Source organism: Panulirus ornatus, chromosome 26 (assembly GCF_036320965.1).
Source record: "Panulirus ornatus isolate Po-2019 chromosome 26, ASM3632096v1, whole genome shotgun sequence".
Classification (NCBI taxonomy): domain Eukaryota; kingdom Metazoa; phylum Arthropoda; class Malacostraca; order Decapoda; family Palinuridae; genus Panulirus; species Panulirus ornatus.
This window is the reverse complement of record NC_092249.1, coordinates 2,674,094-2,695,642: the sequence shown is the minus strand read 5'-3', so window position 1 is coordinate 2,695,642 and position 21,549 is coordinate 2,674,094. Positions and strand designations below refer to the sequence as shown.

General features: G+C 45.1%; 1 protein-coding gene across 1 annotated transcript in view; it reads left to right on the top strand.

Moving 5' to 3' along the window:
- Positions 1 to 1,487: 1,487 nt before the first annotated feature.
- Positions 1,488 to 21,549, top strand: part of LOC139757455 (multiple PDZ domain protein-like) — a 963,136-nt gene continuing 943,074 nt past the window's right edge. Inside the window, exons 1-2 of the mRNA XM_071677982.1 lie at positions 1,488 to 1,642; positions 18,042 to 18,443. The gene's annotated coding sequence lies outside the window, so the exon portion shown is untranslated. The remainder of the gene's footprint in view (positions 1,643 to 18,041; positions 18,444 to 21,549) is intronic.

Genomic DNA, 21,549 nt, shown 5'->3' with positions numbered 1-21,549 from the left:
CAGGGGTTCGATCGTAGAGCCTCACATACTTTATAAACACCATTAACTTTTTACAAGTTGCGACAGCCTATGCAGATGAGTTGAGCTACAGTGTGTTATACAAACTTTATGAATGATACATTCTGCCCAGACGATGTATTATGCGAACTTTGAAACTGGTTTTGAAACGCATACACTGAAGAAGGTTAATTCAGTCGCAAATTGAATGAACGAGAATAAAAAGTTTATTTTATTTATCATTATTTTTTAATGCCCCAGAAGCATTTTTTTTCTATAAAAAGGATCTTAGAGTTACTTTGAACGTTATTTTAACCCCCTCCCCCCCTGCAGCAGCAGCTAACCACCCCCATCCCCTCCCCCATGGCTGCGCTCCTTGCTGTAGCAGGGTAATGGGGACTCCTTTGAAGTGAGGAGAGTCAATTGGCGGGACACTCGTACTCCCATTGGCACAGCTGTTGCCAAAGGTTGGCGAGTTTTCATTTGCGGCGTAATCTCTTGCAGGTAGAGCCCGGTAACACCGTCGAAAGGTATATATATATATATATATATATATATATATATATATATATATGTATATATATATATATATTATATTCCCAGTGCCTCGTCGTAGCTGTAATGGATATTATGTACAAAGGATCTAACATATTTACTCTCTGAAGGGAATATGTGAGTGTGTGTGTGTGTGTGTGTGTGTGTGTGACGTGGAATGGCCCCTGAAGGGAAATAAAAGAGTGTTTTCCCCAGACATGTCATAAGCATTAGTCTTGCGATACCCTCATGTTACCGAAGCTGACATGAATTCTCATGTCTATTGCCCTGTTGCAGTTTAGCTTCCCATGGATGTGTATATACATGTGTATATGTGTATGTATACATATACGCAGATGGGTTTATTCAGTTCACGTATTATGGGAGTGTTCCTTTATTTAAGCTACACTTCCCTTCGAATTCATTTGGTGTTTTGGTAGACGGACGCGAACGGTGATGTAATCTTTTGATATTCGGCTACGCGGGAAATGCCAAGATCCAGGTGGGGGGGGTGGAGAGGGGGGGTTGGAGGGAGGGAGGGGGGCCCCGGGGGGGGGAGAGGCCTGGGAACGCGACGTCGTTACTATGGCAACCACTCTGGGGGGGGGGTGAGGTGAGGTGGGGGGGGGTAAGGAGGGAGAGGGGGGTGGGTGCCACATGTGCCAGATGATCGATGAGCGACCAGGAGTCATAAACACACACACACACACATAGCCTCCTCCTCCTCCTCCTGCTGCCGATCCCGTCTCTCTCTCTCTTCCACTGTATCCCATCAGATCCCACTGTGAACATCCCCATTTCTTCCCTCAAGTTGGCTTCCAACCCTCGTGTCTTCGGTTGGATATGGTTGGTATGGTGTGGTGGAAGAAGGGGTGTGTGTGTGTGTGTGTGTGTGTCTGTTGGTGCGAGAGCCCGCCGTGTGTGTGTGTGTGTGTGTGTGTGTGTGTGTGTGTGGTTGGCACTCTGGTGGTTTCTGGGGGATGCGCATGCGCCCTACCGTATTCAGGCTGGTGGTGGAGATCGGCCATAGTGTTGTGGCGAGGCCCGAGTTGCCCTCACACATCTCTTGTGCGGCTGGCGCCTCCTGCTGGCGTCTAATCCTGTCGAGCGGGTGAGGATATCTGGCCCCATCTCCTGCTGGTGGAGGGCGTCTCCCGCACCAGCAGGCAGGATCTCACCGTAGGAGTCCAGGACTCCCAAGTGTAGAGGTCGTGGGACGACCTTAGTGTGGGGGGTCTCTTCTTGCCGCGCTAACCCAACGATTTTGGCCGAGATATTCCAGTTGTTGGTGGTGGTGGAGGAGGGACGAGGGAGCGAGCTAGGACCAGACCAGGCCAGACCAGCTCCAACACTACCACCACCATCCCCATCGCCACCAGCGCCACCTCCAACAGTGTCTCCTCCCGCATGTATACACCTGGGCCCAGTGATGTATACCCGCAGCTCCTGTCACTGTAAACCACACACATCGTCTGTCTACTAGCGGTATGGTGAAGGTTGATGCATTGTGAGTGAGGGAGTGTGAGGGAGGGAGACAGAAATAATGTAGGTGTGTATACACGATCCGATGAGGAAGACCCATTTATCTCCAGCAGCAGCAAAACTCCTCCTCACACGCCGGGTTCCCTCACACGAACTGTCCCAAGGGAAAATGTGAAAAAAAATTTGATGCTAAGGTGATAACACGAGGGGAAGCGATCGCCTGGCGGTGAACACGACGAGTTGGTGGCCTGGACGAGAAGGATGAACAACGACCTAATCTACTCGACCTATACCCGAGTGGAGGAGGAGAGGGGGGGATTCGACGCAGTGCTTGAGGAGGTCGAATGCTTGGGGAGGGAGGAGGTCGAATCGTATTGCCAGTGCTATCTCGTGGCTGTTTGGTGATATGCGATTGGAATGCTTTACCGCCGGTCATCGACATGGCCTAAACCCTTCAATTGGAGGGTGTGTAGATACCCGTTATTTAAGGAGGTGTTGATCGCCTCACACATGCAGTGTGGAGTGTTGGGTTGTATTTCATAACTTGTAGGTCTCATGTTGATAATATCAACACACTCAGTTTGTCGAGAATAGATTTTTTGTTTTTTCTCTTTGTTTTTGAGGTTTGTCAACAGCTCAAAACGCTGACTTGTGTGATCTCGCTGAACTTAAGGTTTAAGCTTAAAGTTGAGCCATACCTGTGTATATGTTTTAAGGTGTGTTGTGGAGATGGGTGTTGTGGAAGGGGTTAACTCACACGGTTCTTCTGTAGGGCCCGAGAAGCATGAGAAAAAAAGGAAGGGAAAGCGTATGTTTATATTCAAGGGGAAGGAGAAGAAAAAATACGAATTGAGACAGGTTTTTTTTTTTTTAAGATTTATGAAGGGGAAAGACGAAATGGTTCAGCAAGAAAGTGGGAGGAAGGAGGTGTAGTGTATGAGTAAGTAGTGTTTTAAATGAGGAGTGAGGTTCATGGGGATGGCGTATTCATGAGTGATGCGACATGGACAGTCAGGCGGTGGTAAGACAGAGCTGTGGTGCTGTGGTGGTGGTGCTGTGGTGCTGTGGTGCTGTGGTGCTGGTGCTGTGGTGGAGGTGTGGGGTGTCAGGGTGAGGGAAGGGGGCAAAAGACAGGCGTGGGAAATAACACGTGTCATGATGGAAGTGCACTGTTGAAGGAGAAATGGGAGGCTGGAAATTTATATATATATATATATATATATATATATATATATATATATATATATATATATATATATATATATATATATATTTGTGTTTTGAGGAAGGCAGGGATAAATGTGATGGTCACGCCTGGGCTGTATTTATTTTTTCATTCCCTGGTGTATTTTTTGTTGTCAATTTCTCCTCCTCCATTTTGCCACCATTTCGTCTCTAGTTGTGTGGTGAAAACGTTCATCCCAAGACTGTAGTTTCTGGTAGTTTTCTTTTAAAGAGAGAAAAGATCTGGTGATGGTGAGTAAGAGGTGATGAGTGATGCGTAGACTCATCACGGTGAGTCTGAAGGTGTGAGTCATCTGTCGAGACTCACTCTTCTGTCTTCCTCCATTCTTGCATTCATGACGAACGTTTGCTGCAAATGATGTTAAAGAAACGTTGCCACTGCCTCGCTTTCACCATCCCAAACCGTCCCTAATTGTCCTCGATCCCTCCCAGGTCCCAGGTCCCAGGTCACGTCAGGTCCTGGTGGCTGGAGAGGAACCTATGAATATCTTTGACTTTGGACTAGAGAGAGACGAGATTTGGGGATTTGGCGAATTTTGGGAGGGGCGTTTTGGAGGGTTCTTAGGAGTGTAGTACTTGAGTTTTTTTTTGTTTTTGGAGTTGAGGAGTTTGGGAGGGGCAGGTTAGAGGGTTCTTGCAGGGTGCGATTTCCAAGAAGAAGTTAGGAGAAAGAGAGGGGAAAAGTTTGGAGGTTAATTTGAACCCAGATGATGTAGTGTCTGTCAATCAAGCCATCACACTTCCTCCATTTTTCATGGATTTTACCTATTTAAACCTAATTCGTCTTGTTCTCACGTAAACCACCCTTTGCCATGTATCCTTGTAAACCTACCAGTGTCTTATGCCCTTGTAAACCTCCCCTTTGTACCTGTGTAAACCTGCTTTTGTCACCCTTGTAAACCTGCCTTTGCCTGGGCCCTTGTAAACCTACCCTTTGTACCTGTGTAAACCTTCATTAGACTTACTCTTGTAAACGTACCCTTACCTTGTGCCCTTGTACACCTGCCTCTCGCCTTGGTTGCCAGGTAAAATACACCCACCTCTGCTCTCCTGCCTCCAGTTATAAACTTCCCTCCCTTAATGTTCCTTACCCTATAGGTAAAGCACCCGTACCTGACTCTTTGCTTGCCTTGGCAGCCTTCCCTCCCAAGCTTGGTCTGATGACCATCATCTTGTCCCTCCTTCCCTCCCTCCCTCTTTCTCCCCTTCCCTCCCTCACCCTTTGCGGAACTCTGACGTCCCCCCTTCCCTCACCCCTGGGGTCTGTGCTGAGCACCCCACTGTGTGGGGGGGGGGGGCCACTCCTACCTTAACGCTTGCCTGCAGACCTCCTCCTCACCCACCCCACCTCCCTGTGCTTGCCTTACAGACCCTCCCCCATTGTTTCCCCTTCAGTCTTGACCCCTCTTCCCTCCCAGTGCCTGGTCGGTCACTTGGGGCCCTCCTCTGCTGGCTTGCTTTGCGGTGTGCCTGACCCGCTCGCAACCCCAAGTCTGCCATGCAAATATCCCTCTCTCCCACTGTCTGTCTCCTCCCCCCCCAAACCTCGTCACCCCACCTCACTCGGTTACTCTCCCCTCCTTGAGCCTCCCCGTGCGTCATCTCCCATCTTACCTGTTTACCTTCGCCCACCACCTTCGTCTGTTGTCCTTCTGTTGTCCCTCTGTTGGCTTCGGGTCGATTCCCTCTGACCTGCTGTTGTGTTGGCATTATTGAGACAACATTTCTCTTCAGACTGAACTACTTTCTCCCGTGAGACGATGGATTATGTGAATAAATAATGTCCTAATAAAGCAAAGGAATTGGATTCTCTCTCTCTCTCTCTCTCTCTCTCTCTCTCTCTCTCTCTCTCTCTCTCTCTCTCTCTCTCTCTCTCTCTCTCTCTCTCTCTCTCTCTCTCTCTCTCTCCACATTGTGTTGTTTCTTCCAATAAGTTCGGCCCTTTGTGTCGCGCGTTGCTTTTGTCTCGGGTGAAGTTGTTATGATTTAGGGAGATAATTGATCGTTACGAGCCATAGGCGTGCGGGGAGATAGAAGTCAGCTGTTCGTATTTCACAACTTGTTGAGCATAATTTCCCCCCTTGGTGCGCTGTGATGTTGTGAGTTGTCCAGTGGACAAGGTCTTGAGTTCCTTCCTCTATTCCAGTAGGCCACAACCTGGAGTTATGATTGCCTTATTGGTTATTATTTCCCAATTGGCTACAGTTTAAGAGCATCCATCGCCCAATTCCTATAACCCAATTCCTTAGGTTGTATATATCCCCTATTTCAATAAGCCACGTTTTGAGGTTGTAAATCTCCTATCCCAATTCCTCTTAATCAATGTTTCAATTTCGATTGTCAAGTCCCGATAGACTTTCGATTGTCAAGTCCCGATAGACTTTTGATTATAAAGTCCCTGTAAACATCAATACAGAGTGGTTGTAGATAAGTTGTTTTTCTTACCTATGAACGCTGTGTCCCCCTTTCCAACCATCTGTTTTCTAGGGGAGTTACCCTAATGGGGGAGTAATATGTATTGGCCTGTATGTTCCTCCCCACCCCACGTGATCGTGTGCTGGGGAGAGTTCTCCCTCACCGGGGTGTAAAGTCAGGCCAGGATCTTCCCCCACCAGACTTTCTCTCCCCAACCCACCCCTCCACTCCCTCCCCTTCCCCCACCCCCCCGACTGGGGTGTATTTTAGGATGTGAGATGACGTCATACCCTGTCATTACCACCCCCCTGGCAGATGGCAGACTTATCCTCTCCCCTCCCCCCTCCCCACCCCCCCTCCCCACCCCCACTCACCCCAGAATTACCCCCACACTCCCCTCTCTTTGCCAGCCAGCCTCGCAACCTCACCACAGCTGAGGTCCACATTTTATTATATTTTGTTGAGTCTCCCGTGTCGGGCGGAACCCGGGAGGAGGGTTCCCTGCTTTCTTACCTTCGCGTCCATTTTCTGTGTTACTTTCTTTATCCCTCTTTAAAAGTTTCTCTGATGTCTCGTTCACATTTTTATGTTGTCTTTAGTGTTCTTGTTACTTTGGTAAAGTATGTTTCTTGTCAGAATGTCCTTATTTCTCGTCAAAATCTCTAAGTTAGTCTGTTTCTTATCGAATTTTCTAAGTTTCTCAATGTTTCTGATCAAGCTTTCTAAGTTTGTGTGTTTTATGATCAAGCTTTCTAAGTTTCTCCATGTCTCTGATCAAGCTTTCTAAGTTTACGTATGTTTCTTATCAAGCTTTCTAAGTTTTGTATATGTCTCTTATCAAGCTTTCTAAGTGTCTCCAAACTTTCTAAGTTTACGTATGTTTCTTATCAAGCTTTCTAAGTTTTGTATATGTCTCTTATCAAGCTTTCTAAGTGTCTCCAAACTTTCTAAGTTTACGTATGTTTCTTATCAAGCTTTCTAAGTTTTGTATATGTCTCATATCAAGCTTTCTAAGCGTCTATGGTTTCTTATCGAGCTTTTATCTTCGTATGTCACATTAAAGTTTTAGATGAAGTTCCATTTTGCTCACATAAGGAACTGATGAACATTTTGGGCGTCTGGTGAAGTGAAGGGAGTGTTGGAGGGTGACTGTGTAGGGAGTGTTGGAGATGACTCCGAAGTTGATCATGGTGGAGGTGAAGGATGAGGTGGTGGTGTGAGGGAGAAATCTGTTGGTGGAGATTGGCTTAGGGGCAGCATTGTGGGAGAAGAGTGGGTGGTGATTTGAGTGGTGTAGGGCGATGGTGGTGTTGGGGAGGGTGGTGGAGAGAATGTTGGCGTGGCTTTTGTTACACCGAATCCGTCTTGAAGTCTTTTGTCTTGCCTCGGATGTGCTCCTTGGTCGCCATATGTGGCACACACACACACACACACACACACACACACACCACACCTCTGGTCTATTGTGTTGAGTAGATAGCCATGAATAGACACGGTCATACCTCACCCTAGGGAAAAAAAAAGGAACCCTGTTATCACTGCTTCTTACAACAGAAGATTGTGTTCTCTTTGTGTTCTACACAAAGAGTGAACACGAAGAAAGGCAGAACTTTAAAAGCCTGTTATTATTGCTGATAATTGGTTTCCTTAGTTAGCTGGTAATTAACATAACGCATTTACTTTTATTCAGTGACAATTGAATGTTTACATGTGGTTTAATTTGAGCTTCGTCGGTTCTGTTTGTGTATTGTGTTGGAGCAGCTGGTATGTTAATGTGTTCCCTTCTCGTCTCAAGTTTGACCCAAATGTAACGTGTCTTATAACGTTTTCCATGTATTGCAGTGTTGGAAATATTAAAACGTTTTATGAGATGAAACGTTTTCTAAAACGTACGTGTAAGTGACTGACTACGTAAACGTTTCTCACGCTGGTTCAGTTATTTGTTTATTTTGACTAGTTATTTTGTGTGTATTAAATGGTTATGCACTATTGACAACTCTTACATCTCTGTGCATCATAAATGTTATAGTCCATATTCATAAGATTTTCTCTCTGTTTTAATCTCTCCGAAGCGTTTATATATTTCCCTCTCATTTGTAGACTTTGTAGCCATATTTTACCTTTATTATTTATATTTATTATAGAGAGAACTTTCGGGTCTTTTGTGGCGAATGTGGCACAGAATTTCCTGGTCTAATTGTGGCAAATGTGGCACAGAACAGCCCCTGTCAGTGGCACAGAGTGGTGCTTGCGTCTGACCATACGTTAAAAACGCGATCCACCATTCACTCCCAGGTAACATTGTTCATCCGACCTGATCACATTATTCTCTCTTTTTTTTTACCTTTATTCAGCGGCCGATGTGTTAATCCCTGCCAGTCTCCGAGTCCATTAATCTCGGCGGGATAATCCGCCATCACCTTGAGGCCAATGGTTCGAAACCCGGCTTAGAGTCACGGACCGTAAACCTGTGTCTTTGCCCTTATTTTTTTTTTTTTTTTTTTGTGTGTGTGTGTGTGTGTGTGTGTGCGTGTGTGTGTGTGCGTGTGTGTGCGTGTGTGTGTGTGTGTGTGTGTGTGTGTGTGTGTGTGTTGGATAACGTAGGTAACGTCATTTCGTTGCGTACGACGGAGCGGCCTTTCATCACGACGGTACGACCCTTTATTATTATTATTATTATTATTATTATTATTATTATTATTATTATTATTATTATTATTCAGCCACAGGATCCCCTAACGTGAGTTTTTTTTAGTGTTTCAAGGCTGCGCTCCGTTCAGGAGTAGGGTAATGATGGACCCCTTTAGAGTGGGCAGTTCCCCCGGAGAGATTGAACTCCTTGCCCTCCATTGACGGCGTTACGCCGTGGCGTTACCAAGCGCAGGTGGAGTCCGGTAACACCCGTATTTATCAACCCTATAAACATGGAGGTAATGTGTTACTATTCCCTTACCAGTGTCACATGTTATCATTACCTGGGTCTCGCGTAACCTAACCTGGGTCTCGCGTAACGTAACCTGGGTCTCGCGTAACCTATCCTGGGTCTCGCGTAACCTAACCTGGGTCTCGCGTAATGTAACCTGGGTCTCGCGTAACCTAACCTGGGTCTCGCGTAACCTAACCTGGGTCTCGCGTAACTTAACCTGGGTCTCGCGTAACCTAACCTGGGTCTCGCGTAACCTAACCTGTTATTACGTCTTGTTGAATATGGTTCTCTGTTGTTACGACCTGACCTGTTGTGTTGGCAAGACATGCGTCATCGCCTTCACCATCGTAATGTCTCGTGTCGCTATCTTCATATATATATATATATATATATATATATATATATATATATATATATATATATATATATATATATGTATATATACTTAATATTCATCGCCCTTCCTATCTACTTATATTTATACTTACATTTACCACCATCGTATCTTCGGCTCCACTTCACAAACACCTTCCATCGTCATCTAAGTACTCTTTCAGCCTCACACATCTCCCTTCCCCATCTTTTCATCTCTGCTGCCCCAGTCACCATTCATACCTTCCGCTAATCTCTCTCTCTCTCTCTCTCTCTCTCTCTCTCTCTCTCTCTCTCTCTCTCTCTCTCTCTCTCTCTCTCTCTCTCTCTCTCTCTCTCTCTCATTGTAGTTAGATTAGGTGATTTCCCCTTGGGAGATCTGGCCTCCCGAGAGAAAATGGTTAGGCTGGATCCCGCGAGCAGTTAAGAGAAGATAATTGAGCCGATGATAAAAGCCCTGAAAAGGGATTTACTGTTCGCCATATACGTTGCTGGGTGTTTACTTGACACCCCCTCCTCCCTTAGAACGCGAGCGGAAGTGAATTTTGCAAAAAGTCTGTCGTAGTGATTCGCATGCCCGACTGGGAAATCCGAAGATCAAAGGTCTTGTGTCACCTAAAATTGCTTTTGGTGTCTCGTTCTCCGAAGTGGAGACGCGGGAGTTGTATCGTAATATACACCATGGGGATTTCTTGAAGGCGTGGTTAAAAGTCTACACAGAATCATCCTTTCTGATACTCACGTCAGTCAAGATCAACTTTGTAAGTCAGGATTTTTAAGTCACAAAAAAAGGTTTTATTAATACGGTTAGATAAGAAATTATGAATGGGTCTTGAACTATTCAGCTCATAGTCTGCAAGCACTGATAAATTGGTGTGTTTCGTGGAGCTAATCAGAGCCTCATATGATATATATATATATATATATATATATATATATATATATATATATATATATATATATATAAAGGTTATTCTTATCTGCCGTGTCAAAGGCCAACGCCTCAAACAGCTTTATTGAAGAACAGGAGAAAGAGGGCAAAGTGTGTTCTCTCCTCTGACTGAGCTGTGGGGGTAGATGAACCCTGGAAGTGAGTGTTAGGTATGTAACATTGGCACGGCCCGGCCCTGCCATGGATTTAGATAATGTCACAATCCGTCATCCGGATGGGCGCTCAACTTGGCACACGCCATCCCGTTTTCTTCGCGAACCCTCCTTTCTTTCTTTTTCTCAAAAGCAGCCTTTACTTATGTGTATACCGAATTACCACTGCCAAGTGCAACGCTTCGTTATTGTCGCTTTTCGTTATTAGCCATTTTTATTTACCTCTTCTCTCCTCCCCAGTCTTGCCTCTAACCCCCCCCCCCCCCCCACACACACACATTTGGAATGGATTTCTTTTTATACATTTCTTCCTAGAATTGCAACGAACACAAGATCCTTCCTTTCATCTCCATTATTTTTCGCGAATTCTCATCTCGTTGTCCACATCTTTACCTCGTAATTCGTTTATATATTTTTTTCCCTCATTCCGTAGTTCTTATGTTTAGTTCCTCATGCAAGGCCCTCACTCTTCATGGGTACCTATTATAAGACTGTCTCGCTCTAGTGTGTGTGTGTGTGTGTGTGTGTGTGTGTGTGACATTTTCCTCTTGCGGGGTCTGATCTCTAACCCCCAGGCATGTTCGGTAACCTCATTCATTTCTTAAAATCAGAGAGCATGTGACACTGGTCTTCAAGGCATGCGTGATTACGCCCCTGCCAGTGGTATGGACAGCAGCAGTATGTTAATGGGTGATTGTAGATGGAGCAATTGGATTACTATTTTTTTTTTGTGTGTGTGTGTGTGTGTGTGTGTGTGTGTGTACGTATTGCTTGTTATGTCGGTAGATTAAGAGCAATTTGATGGAAGGGTTGTAAAGGTGAGTCATCATTCAGTGATTGATACGGTCTCAGATGTATTTTAGGCGGAAGATGTAATAGGATCCCCTAATTAATAATTAATTGCGTACCGGAATTGGCTTAGGAGTAATTAGAATCCGGGGGTTGGATGGCGGATGGAGAGAGAGAGAGAGAGAGAGAGAGAGAGAGAGAGAGAGAGAGAGAGAGAGAGAGAGAGAGAGAGAGAGAGACTGTGTGCCTTTGTGTTGATGTCAGTGTTCGATGTCTGTGTGTGTGTGTGTGTGTGTGTGTGTGTGTAAATTTCCAGTTTAGACCAGAAAACGACAGAGAAAAAAAAAAAAGCTCCATGGAAACTCCATTACTCCGCTGATGTACGTGTATCCGTTTGGACGCCAGTCGTCTCATTCGATTTTTAATCACAAGCTATTGTACGTAAACATGTGGAACCCACTTGGCTGAACCACGAAGCTGGGTGAGACCCGGGGAAGTTAACTTTTCGGAGGTACTTATTGAATAGAACTCACATCTTTAAAACCTTAAATTCCTGAAGGTGGAATGAGGCGAATAGCCAGGCCTTCCTTTGGATTATACAGAGGAAGGAGAAAGAAATGTTCTAATGAGTCTGGGTGTGTGTGGGTGGAAGGGGGGGAGGAAAAGAGAGGCCTTTTATTTTGACTCGGGTGGGGTCTGGAAGGCCACAAGAGTCTGGAACCAAACAGAAGAGAGAATATACGTAAGCTCTCGAAGAACATTCGTTCCTCCAGCGAGGTAGGTGGGGAATGGTGAGGGAGTTGGGGTAATGAATGGGATTATTAGCGGTAATGAATGGGTTCATGGGGGTGTGAGGGATCGTTTTAATGAGGGAGGGAAGGCGAATGGGTATCGGGATGGATAGAGTGAGGACTCGAAGCTGGTGTGGTATGGGGGTTTGAGTGGCTACGAGTCGATGGTGTTAAGAGTTGAGCAGCGGGTCTGTGAGATTTGATAGTTCATAAAGACACTGAAATGCATTTTGAGATCGTTATTATGAATGAATGATGAGGAAAATGAGTTAGTCCACGTCTCTGATGTGTAGCAGTCGAATCCTGGAACCCGTCATGATTACCCGATGTTGTCTATAACACTCGGGAATAAGTGATACAGAAGCGAGTGGGTCGTTCCACGTTCCAGTGGTCAAGGAACGGGAATGGAGGCAGGGAGTTGTACCGCCTAAATTTTCCCCAGCGGTCCGCTGCTCACGGTTGGGTTTCGCTGGAGGTTAGGGCGCGTCCCATGGTCCTCCGTGCTGTTGTTTCGAAGTTGCCGATAGTGGGTAATTGCCCGATAAATAATTGCTACTGTTATGTAAAAGTGTTTGGACGAGGGCGCGCGCGCGGTAATGGCCATATCGTCGTAGCGTTTTTTTTTTTTTAACGATCTGTCGCACCCGAGGCACTAGGACGGAAGGCTGTTCCGTCAAGCTATGTAGGCTTGGGGTATGTCTTTTTTTTTTTGTAGGTTTAGTTAGGTATGTCTAAGGTATGTTCCTCCTCCAATATGGTCTTGGAGGACGAGCGATGGTAATTGGAGGTGTCTGGTTTTGATGGTTGAAGGCAAAGTGGGTTTGTGCATGCTCTCCCTACGCAGTGTTGTGTTGTGTTCCCCATACAGAGATGTTTGATTAATACTTTATTTTTTTCTATGTCTGGAGTTCTTTGAACTTGCAGGATCGTAGGAATTAAGGTGTTTCTCGTTGATTTTAAGTCTGCGATATCGAACGTAGCGCTAAAGGGTTGGAGTTGCAGTGTTTGATTGTAAGGGTACGCGATGGCTAGGGCCTTTGACCGGGCTTAGAAGGGTAAGGGTGTCGTGTGACCCTTTGCTAAGGGTCGTGAGGCCATGGTTAATGAGGTCGTACTGTCGTGGTCAGGGGTCTTAATGCCTCAACGAAGGGTCGTGGTGATGTGCTGGAGTCGTACCGTCGCGCTGGTGTCGTACCGTCGTGCTGGAGACGTACCGTCGTGCTGGTGTCGTACCGTCGTGCTGAAAGTGTCGTACCGTCGCGCTCCAGGTGTTGTAGAAGCAGTAAGAGCGACATTTACTAGTGCTCCGATGTGATCTTCGTCATTAGCGTCGGGGAACTTATTCTCGCCTTCTTCTTCTTCTTCCCCTTCCCTCCCACACCCCACACACTCCCACACCCCACACACTCCCACACCCCACACACCCCCATATCAGCCCCTCATTCCCCTCCTTCCCCCTCTCCCCCGCCACAATGGAAGACTCGCCCACCAACTTTAATGACACCACCTCCCCTCCTAACCTCCCCTCTCCCCCCCCTCCCCCTACTCCCCCCTCCCCCGAAACTAATTAACAGATGTGGTTAATGTCAACGCCGACGAATGCAGACGCACCGTCAACAGACGGGCAAAAGACGACAGGTTGTTGCAGTGCGCGTCTTCACTGCTGAGGTTTCAAGTGCTGGTGGCGGTCGGTCGTCGGCCGTCAGTGCTTTCACTGTCTTTTTAAGGTTGTGGTTGGGAGGAGGTGGGTTGAGGAGGGGAAGGTGGGTTGAGGAGGAGGAGGTGGGTTGAGGAGGGGGAGGTGGGTTGAGGAGGGGGAGGTGTGGTGGATCTCTCCTAGCCGTAACCCCGCGTCAACCCCAAAGCCTTTGACGTGGGGGGGGGTTGCACAAGGCCTTTTCCCCCTAAATGATCATCATCGTCACCAAATGCATCATTTCCATAAGACTTACAGTGAATTGAGAGGGGGAAGGGGGCAGTCGTGCACCATTTCTACAAGACTTGCAGTGAATTGAGAGGGGGAAGGGGGCAGTCGTGCACCATTTCTACAAGACTTGCAGTGAAATGAGAGGGGGAAGGGGGCAGTCGTGCACCATTTCCACAAGACTTACAGTGAAATGAGAGGGGGTAGGGGGCAATCGTGCACCATTTCCACAAGACTTGCAGTGAAATGAGAGGGGGAAGGGGGCAGTCGTGCATCATTTCCACAAGACTTGCAGTGAAATGAGAGGGGGAAGGGGGCAGTCGTGCACCATTTCTACAAGACTTGCAGTGAATTGAGAGGGGGAAGGGGCAGTCGTGCATCATTTCCACAAGACTTGCAGTGAAATGAGAGGGGGAAGGGGGCAGTCGTGCACCATTTCCACAAGACTTACAGTGAAATCAGAGTCGGGGTGGAGGGGGGAGAGGGGCAGTGGAGTATCCATGTAGTTATGCCCTCGTTACAATGGGAAGAGTTTATGCAGCGAATTGTATGAAGGATTCTTTTATGTGGGGGGGGGGGGGGGTGGCCTCTTAATGGGCTGCGTTCACTGTCAGAGACAGACAGACAGACAGACAGCGCTAATTATGAGCACTAATCAAAGCTGGGGGTCACTGGTTCGTGCTCGGCATTAACGACCAATTAGACACTTTTGCCAATGTGGTAAAACTGATGTATTATATTTATATGTATAATTTCTGAATCGTGTTTGCTTCTTGCATAGCGAGCAACCACATGACTGTGTCAGCGTGGCATCTCTGACTGGAACTTTTGACCTCATATGCTAATTGCCATCGTACTAATGATGCATTTAAGGGCCGTAGATAAACAGAGAGAGAGAGAGAGAGAGAGAGAGAGAGAGAGAGAGAGAGAGAGAGAGAGAGAGAGAGAGCGTGTATGACCTTAGAATAGTTTGGGACACTTGAAGATGGGTGTTCAAGATTGTTAAATTGGTCGTTCGAACTTGACGGCACCTTTAATGACCCCTGACAGTTCGTCGTTAGACCTCCAGCCCTAATAACCGCCCAACAGCATCGCAGTAGTTCTTACTATCTACGTGACGTAGTGAATCACAGGATTGGTAGTTAGGACCTGTTAGGTAGAATCGTTAGCGAGATACGATACACAGAGACAAGTCTGGAAACGATTGATGAAGTCTGGATGGTTCCTGGAAACTAGTTAGTTATGGATGGTTCCTGGAAACTCGTCAGGTTCTGGATGGTTCCTGGAAACTCGTCAGGTTCTGGATGGTTCCTGGAAACTAGTCAGTTCTGGATGGTTCCTGGAAACTCGTCAGGGTCTGGATGGGTCCTGGAAACTAGTTAGTTATGGATGGTTCCTGGAAACTCGTCAGGTTCTGGATGGGTCCTGGAAACTAGTCAGGTTCTGGATGGTTCCTGGAAACTAGTCAGGTTCTGGATGGGTCCTGGAAACTAGTCAGTTCTGGATGGTTCCTGGAAACTAGTCAGGTTCTGGATGGGTCCTGGAAACTAGTCAGTTCTGGATGGTTCCTGGAAACTAGTCAGGTTCTGGATGGGTCCTGGAAACTAGTCAGTTCTGGATGGTTCCTGGAAACTAGTCAGGTTCTGGATGGGTCCTGGAAACTAGTTAGTTCTGGATGGTTCCTGGAAACTCGTCAGGTCTGGATGGGTCCTGGAAACTATCGCTGGCAGCCGTGAAGTTGATCATCTGGAATTTGGGTCCTTCGTCATTTCTATTCGCTGGGTTTGACGCTGTCATCCTCCACACACACACACACACACACACACACACACACACACACACACACACACACACACACACACACACACACACACGTACACAAACACACACACACACAGCAATAGGGACGCTTGTCCTACCGCCTCTGTTATTTTTTTTTCTTTCTTTTTTCTTATAGTAATCCGATCACGGTTAATGAACACGGGAACTGGAGTGAAGGCTGTGGCAATGGGGGAATATAAAGCAGGGTCGTGTAATGAGGGGTTGTTAGGGGGGGGGGTGGGGGGGGTTGGATGGATATTCCCAAGCACTGGTTACCACCGTGTCTCTCTCTCTCTCTCTCTCTCTCTCTCTCTCTCTCTCTCTCTCTCTCTCTCTCTCTCTCTCTCTCTCTCATTGTTTGGGGACCAGCCTCCAGTTTCTCTCTCTCTCTCTCTCTCTCTCTCTCTCTCTCTCTCTCTCTCTCTCTCTCTCTCTCTCTCTCTCTCTCTCTCTCTCACTGTTTGGGGGCCAGCCTCCAGTTGTAACGCGTCCTGATCACGCAGGCTGTTTGAGTCCGCTACTCGCATGTCTGCTTATCCTCCAAGGGCTGAACATACTTCATGTATGGTGTAGTTGGTTTTGGAATTGCTTTTGCGTTGCGTAATGTCTCAGTGAAGTGCAAATAATGAGTCGAATTGTTTCGGAACCTCAGATTTTTCAATATACATTTTCGTCTTATATATATATATATATATATATATATATATATATATATATATATATATATATATATATATATACATATATATATATTCCTATGAGTCCACTGGGAAAATGAAACACGATAAGTTCCCTTGATATCTTGATCACGCGCAAAATTGTGATCCTTTCCAATATATGTATATATATATATTATCTCGGAAAGCAAAAATGGGTATGTTTGAAGGAATAGTGGTTCCAACAATGTTGTATGGTTGCGAGGCGTGGGCTATGGATAGAGTAGTGCGCAGGAGGATGGATGTGCTGGAAATGAGATGTTTGAGGACAATGTGTGGTGTGAGGTGGTTTGATCGAGTGAGTAACGTAAGGGTAAGAGAGATGTGTGGAAATAAAAAGAGCGTGGTTGAGAGAGCAGAAGAGGGTGTTTTGAAGTGGTTTGGGCACATGGAGAGAATGAGTGAGGAAAGATTGACCAAGAGGATATATGTGTCGGAGGTGGAGGGAACGAGGAGAAAAGGGAGACCAAATTGGAGATGGAAAGATGGAGTGAAAAAGATTTTGTGTGATCGGGGCCTGAACATGCAGGAGGGTGAAAGGAGGGCAAGGAATAGAGTGAATTGGAGCGATGTGGTATACCGGGGTTGACGTGCTGTCAGTGGATTGAATCAAGGCATGTGAAGCGTCTGGGGTAAACCATGGAAAGCTGTGTAGGTGTGTATATTTGCGTGTGTGGACGTATGTATATACATGTGTATGGGGGGGGGGGCCATTTCTTTCGTCTGTTTCCTTGCGCTACCTCGCAAACGCGGGAGACAGCGACAAAGTGTAATAGAAATAAAAAAAATAATATATATATATATATATATATATATATATATATATATATATATATATATATATGAATGGTATTTTGCCTATCTAAACTTGCCTGTCATATATTATATTACTGTGGTGTATATTTGGCATCACGTCTTCTTACAGGTTGTACCACGTAAAGGTTATGAGTTATGCTTTCTCATTTATATTTCTCATTTCCTCCTCATGGAGAATAGAACGTGAATGAGTCGTCATTTTCATTACTGATTTTATATATATTTTTTTTTGGGGGGTGAGGTTGTGGATTTATAGGATTGTGAATATTGTAGATTTGGTGTTGTTGGAGAGGCTATGTTAAAATCTTCACATACAGTTTTGATATCTTGTCTTATCAAGTGTTGTGAGAGCGTTGATTGTTTGTGAGTTGTGTGGGATGAACTGTTTTTTAAGTGATTAAGAAATTGTCGTAGATTTGAGTACCGTAAAGTTCTGTAGTTTTTAAAAGGTGATGTGTATGGGATATATAAGTGACCATGTTTTCGAAGCATTCATAGGATCGTGTTCTCTTCACTGGAGTGTGTGTGTGTTCATCTCTCTGGGAAAATTATGAGCCTTTGTGGTGTAAGGTGGGGGGGTCAGCATCGCTGCGTAATAACCTTCAGGTCAGGGTTCGAATCCCCAGTTTGGTTAGGGCAGCCCTTCCGGGTCTCGTCAGCCAACCAAGCTGCTGCTCCTCCTTTCCTTCGAATTGGACGCACCCCAGACCGGGCGCCGTTTTTTTTTTTTGGGGGGGGGAGGGGAGTTGGGGTCCTAATCTCCGTCTCAAACAGTTAGAAAATCATAAGGAAATGAAACCAGTGTCCTCCTACCTGGAAGACGACGCAGATGGGATCCAACTCTTTGCCTGTGTTGGAAAGGCGTCTTGTGTGTTTGAAAAAAAAAAAAAAAAGGGGAAAAAAAACTGACATCTTTCACGTTGAAAAAGAAGATATATGTATATATATTTACGTACGGAATGGCATTAAGTTTAGAAAGACGACGCAAAGTAGCCAGTCCGTCATTGGCGAAGAAATTATGCGTTTGATCAACGTAAAGTGAAGTTTTGTACGTCTTCTTGTGATCTGATCAGAAGAAAAAAAAACACAATTGTTGATATTTTTTACAGTTTTTGTTACTGTTGGTCTCCTTGTGTATGTGTGTGAAGTGGACCGGAAACCATCCATGGGTTAAACACACTAGCGAGACGAATGTGATCCTAAAGGAGGAGGGGAGGGGGAAAAGGACCAACCCGCATCCCGCGTTCGTCATGTCCCCTCATGCCTCATCCTCCGCTCAACTCGGGATGAGGTTCAGTTTATGAGCGGCGCCACCGGGTGATGTAGTGACGTCACTCTTCTGATGACGTCAGAGTTAGGATGGCGTCGGAGTTGACGTCATACCCCCCGATACAGGAAGCGGACATCGACCCTGCTAACTGCCCTAACTACCCTGATGATCATTTTGCTTGTTTAGGGTCATTCTATGTCTAGCAGACAAGATCAAGCTCGTCAGCTGTCCTCGTCGGCAGGTGAGTAATTACCAGTTTGTAATCACCTAGTTATCTGTTTGTAATCACATAACTACCTTGTTATAATCCCCTAATTACCTTGTTGTAATCGCCTAATTACATATGTGTAATCACATGCTAATTACATATGTGTAATCACAAGCTAATTACATACTTGCACTAACTTACATACTAAGTACATATTTGTAATCATCCACTAATCACATATTGTAACAATGTGTTGATCCATTATTACACACACACACACACACACACACACACACTTACTGACAGGTTTGGGCTACATATAGAAGTGAGTCTCTCTCTCTCTCTCTCTCTCTCTCTCTCTCTCTCTCTCTCTCTCTCTCTCTCTCTCTATATATATATATATATATATATATATATATATATATATATATATATATATATATATATATATATATATATATATATATATATTCCTGTGAGTCTACGGGGGAAATGAAACATGATAAGTTCCCAAGTGCACTTTTGTGTAATAATCACATCATCAGGGGAGACACAAGAGAGAAATATATATATTTGCCCTTTTTTTTTTTAAGACACTTAAGGTTCACGTTGGCTGGCCTTCGTCCACAATTACCCCTTCACCTCACATTACCCTTCACTGGTCTGTTTACCCTCCAGTTTCCATTTCCCTTCTGCCAGTAATTCTTTCCCTTCGTGTGAGCTTGGGGTGTGGGTGGGTGAATTATCCCGAGGTTATAAGTTAAATATATGTTTGATATAAGTAATTCTCTGTCTTATCTCTACCTTACTTCACCACAACACAACTCCGTTCCTCATTTGTATTCACAATTCAAAACTTTTTTTCTTTTTTTTTACTCCAACCTCATAATCATTCTGCTTTCACAATCCCCGTTTTCCTTCTTTCATTGCAACTTCTTCCTTCTTCACGTCCGCTTTAGCTTCGTGACTTCCTTTTATAGCTGTCATTTCTATCTATGTACACATCCGTCCTCTTCTGTCACTTCCTATCTACGTTTTACCGTCATATTTCTCAGACGTCCACACCCGTCTTCTCCTGTCACTTCCAATTTACGTTTTACCGTCATTTCTCTCAGACGTCCACACCCGTCTTCTCCTGTCACTTCCTATCTACGTTTTACCGTCATTTCTCTCAGACGTCCACACCCGTCTTCTCCTGTCACTTCCTATCTACGTTTTACCGTCATTTCTCTGTAAGATGGAACTGAGAAACTTATTTAAGACAATGGCACTCAACTTCAATCTATATTTCCACCAGCTCTCATTTTTCATTCGATTTTCTTGAGGGAAGGGGGTCTGGGGGGGGTGTGTCTGATGCATCTCCCACCTGACACCATCTGAGTTATGTTATTTCAAGTTTTATTGATGATCGCAAAACATTTGGATCAGATGATGAAGGAGGTAAAGTTCGTTGGTGCCCACCTCTGTCATTTGGAGCGGGAGACGTGGAATGTCTTGTCTTTATTGCCACATACCTGACATGACTATATATATATATATATATATATATATATATATATATATATATATATATATATATATATATATATATATATATTTTTCATCTTTGTCGAAGATTCTTCTACGTAGTTGTTAAGGGGAGCTGAGTAAATACATATCATCACAAGGAAAAGCAAACACGTTAAGTTCCCAAGTGCACTTTCGTATAATCATCACATCCTCGACACGCAGAGAATACGTGGGAAGTATCCTTTCTCCCCTATCCCCAGGGATAATATATATATATATATATATATATATATATATATATATATATATATATATATATATATATATATATATATATATATACAGGGATACAAGAAAGGATGACCATAGGTGGGTTATACAGGCATATGGGATACAGACAGGATTAAGCCAGGTTCCCATTTGTCGACGAAGCTTAAGGGAAGGATGAACATCTAGGTCTGGCGTTGGGCCGTTTATGGTCACACGCGTAAGAAAAAGAGGACTCCAAAGATTGGCTGGTGTTGGAAACAGAATATATATATATATATATATATATATATATATATATATATATATATATATATATATATATATATATATATTCATTTGTATGTTTTTACCTACATATATGACATAAAGGTTGGTGAAATGGGATGGATTGTTGGTGTTTATATAAGAGCAGAACGCTGTCGTAAAAAGGAGGGAAACGGATATCGTGTACAGAGCCTGGGTGGATGTGTTTACCTCCCTAAGTCAGGGTTACTGGGGGTAATGGTCATTGACCCAGAGGATGTTTTGACCGGTTTCAGGGTCACCAATGGTGACCTCCCTTCTTACTCCACCCCCCCCAACCCCAACCCCATTTGACCTATTGTAGTGGGAGGAGTGAGGGGGGGAATGGGGTTGGGGTGGGGGTAGGTTTGACACTAACCTCCCCTGCGTTGGAATTTTGGGTACACGTCGTAAACTCTCGACTCCAGCCGAACGTAACTCTTAAAATGTGACTAAAAATGGGACGTTTCGCGCGGTGACCCTCCCGCGCTTCACTTGTTTTACGATTTTGTTAAAAAAAGATAAGAGAAAATGTCATTAAATTTTTTTTTTCTTGCGTGCGGTGTAAATATTTGTGTATTTTTTGCATAATGTTGTTGAAAGTTTTGCCCGATTTTTAAAGGGAGTTTTTACTCTCTGTCTGTCTGTCTGTCTGTCTCAGTGGACACCTTACGTGGCGTCAGGGATATAGAAAGTGTCGCTTGGGTTGCCCCAAACCATCGTGGGGGTAGAAGACCTCCCAAACCATCGTAAGGTATACGTAAGGTAAGGTAAGGTCCCAGACCCCAGCTGTGGGGGTAGAAGACCTCCCAAACCATCGTAAGGTATACGTAAGGTAAGGTAAGGTCCCAGACCCCAGCTGTGGGGGTAGAAGACCTCCCAAACCATCGTAAGGTATACGTAAGGTAAGGTAAGGTCCCAGACCCCAGCTGTGGGGGTAGAAGACCTCCCAAACCATCCCACGACCCAGAGACTCTGCAGATGAAGCGTCATCATGTTAACGGGAGTCGAACCCTTCCATTCTTTTGCCAATTTTCAGCTGAATGGGTTTTCGCAAGGCACAGTTGCCACCCCCAAT